At 39.9% G+C, this 2,507-nt stretch overlaps 1 protein-coding gene across 1 annotated transcript in view; it reads right to left on the bottom strand.

Moving 5' to 3' along the window:
• The window catches only part of Osbpl11 (oxysterol binding protein like 11), a 61,056-nt gene that overhangs the window by 44,075 nt on the left and 14,474 nt on the right, over positions 1-2,507 (bottom strand). The gene's annotated exons all lie outside the window — the stretch shown is intronic.

Below are 2,507 nucleotides of genomic sequence, written 5' to 3'. Positions count from 1 at the left end.
TTTAGATGGACACTCTCCTGATAAACTGCACAAGAGGGCAGGGAGACCTGTTATGCCAAATATGAACTCTAGGCTGGTATGTCGCCAGATAAAAATGACTATGGGAATTGCAGAGACATAGTGCTCTTGCAGATGATCTGAGTTTGGTTCCCAACAGCCATTCTTAAAATCACCTATAACTCCAGTTCCAGTGGGATCCAATGCCCTTTTTTGGTCTCTACAGGTACCTACACACATACACATAAAATAATAATCAGTCTTTAAAAAAATAACCCTCAGTAATCAATATGAATTTTAAAGGAATGAATCTGATCTACGATTTAACCAGTGAACCATACACTTAGAAAGATGTTGTGACTGTATCTTTAGATAGGTCACAAGTGAAGGTTACTTACCTTGTTTAAAAATGAAAAGACTGCAACTGGAGACACAGAACACAGGGAACCTGAGACTAAATGATGAAATACTGATATTCCTTGGCAAAGAATTTAATGGAACACTGGTGGACTTTGGAAAAGAATTTGATGTTCTGATTCAGTTATAGACTAGATAGTTTAGGATGCATCAACTAAGATCCCAAATTTCAATAGGACAACAGATCTTTTTATAATAAATTTTTGTCTTTATTTCTATGACATGTTTGAAAAAATTAATCCTAGTCTGTGTTGTTTAAGGTAGGTAGAAAGCAACTTGAATTATCCTATCATATTAAAAAGCAGAATTCTCCATTTGGAGAATTAGAAACAACGTGATACACGGTTTTGTAAAAATAAATTGTCTACTAAAATAGACCTTAGACTCAAAATTATTTATTTATTTACCAATTTTAATTTAAGTATTTTAGAGAGCATTTGAGGGCTGGGGAATGGTTCAATGAGTAAACGTGTGTGCTTGCAAGCATGAGGAGCTGACAGCAAATCAGCACCCACATGAAAAGTCTCGCATGCTGTGCATGCCTATCATCCCAGCAAGGCAGAAACAGGAGGACCCTGACAGCTGAGGCAGAGAATTAGAACCTTGTGCATGGAACTTTGCTGGTCAGAGCAGAAGGGGACAACCAGGCACAAGGGCAATATCTGTAGTCCTAGTTGCTCCAGATGCTGAGGCTCAAGAGCTCAGACTCAGCCTGGGCCACATAGAAAGGGCTCATTTATTTTATTTTCGTCTTTTGAGTCAGGATCTCTTTATATAGTTCTGGTTGTCCAGGACCTCGACATGTAGACAAGACTGGCCTAATTTACAGAGAGATCTTCTTGCCTTGACCTCCTGAGTGCTGGGATTAAAGTTGTATGCCACCATGCTCAGCCCCAGCTCATTTCTTTAAAACACACACACACACACACACACACACACACACACACACACACACACACACACACACACTGTGCTGTATCATCCATTAGTCTACTTCCTGGAACAGACACAAAACATAGACTTGAACAGATAATGGCAAACCATTTACAGAAGCATCACTTACAATTGCCAAAGGTAGAGACAACCCAAATGTCCATCAATAGATGAATGAATAAACAAAGGCATATATACACACTGGACTATTACTGGTCTTTAAATAATGGTATGGACCAGGGAAACGGCGTATTGGGTGAAGGTACTTCTGCCAGTGTGATGCCCTAAGTTAGATGGCTGGGTGCGTGCGTGCGTGCACGCGCGCACACACACACACACACACACACACACACAAATAATTAATTTTTAAAATTGGGCCAACAAAATGGTTCAGTGGATAAGGGAGTGTTATCAAGTCTGAAGAAGTCAGTTCAATTCCTGGACACCACACGATAGAAACAGAACTGACTCTAATCTCTACATGCTTGCTGTGATATTCAGGTACACAGGGGTATACTCATACACATTCATATATAACATAAAAATAAAATAAAAACCATTAAAGAGCTGGGTGGTGGTAGCCCACATCTTTACTACCAGCACTCAGGAGGCAGAAACAGTCAGACCTCTGCGTTTGAGGACAGCCTGGTCTACAGACTGAGTTCTAGGGCACACAGAGAAACCCAGTCTCAGAAAAAAGAAACAACAACAACAACAAAAAACCTCAAAGTTGTGATACAAGTCTAGATTCATACAGGTGAATCTTGAAATTATGCAGAGCGAGATAAAAAGTCACACAAAGGTCACATATTGTAGGCTCCATGGATGTGGGGCAGAAGTATTAAAATCCAGAGAACAAAGTAGGGTGAAGGCTTGTGGAGGGGTACTATTATATAAAGGGCACAGAGTTTTAGATTGAGACGATGAGGAAGGTTCTGGAGATAGGTGATTGTTACAGTTGAACAAAATGGTGACTATATTTAAAAAACACTGAGTTGGATGCTTTAAATCCTATATATTTAATTTCAATTTAAAAAGTAAAAGCTTGGGGGCTGGAGAAATGGCTCAGTGGTTTAAGAGCATTGCCTGCTCTTCCAAAGGTCCTGAGTTCAATTCCCAGCAACCACATGGTGGCTCACAACCATCTGTAATGAGGTCTG

Source organism: Microtus ochrogaster, chromosome 2, assembly GCF_000317375.1.
Source record: "Microtus ochrogaster isolate Prairie Vole_2 chromosome 2, MicOch1.0, whole genome shotgun sequence".
NCBI classification, from domain to species: Eukaryota; Metazoa; Chordata; class Mammalia; order Rodentia; family Cricetidae; genus Microtus; species Microtus ochrogaster.
This window is presented reverse-complemented; position numbering and strand designations above follow the sequence as displayed.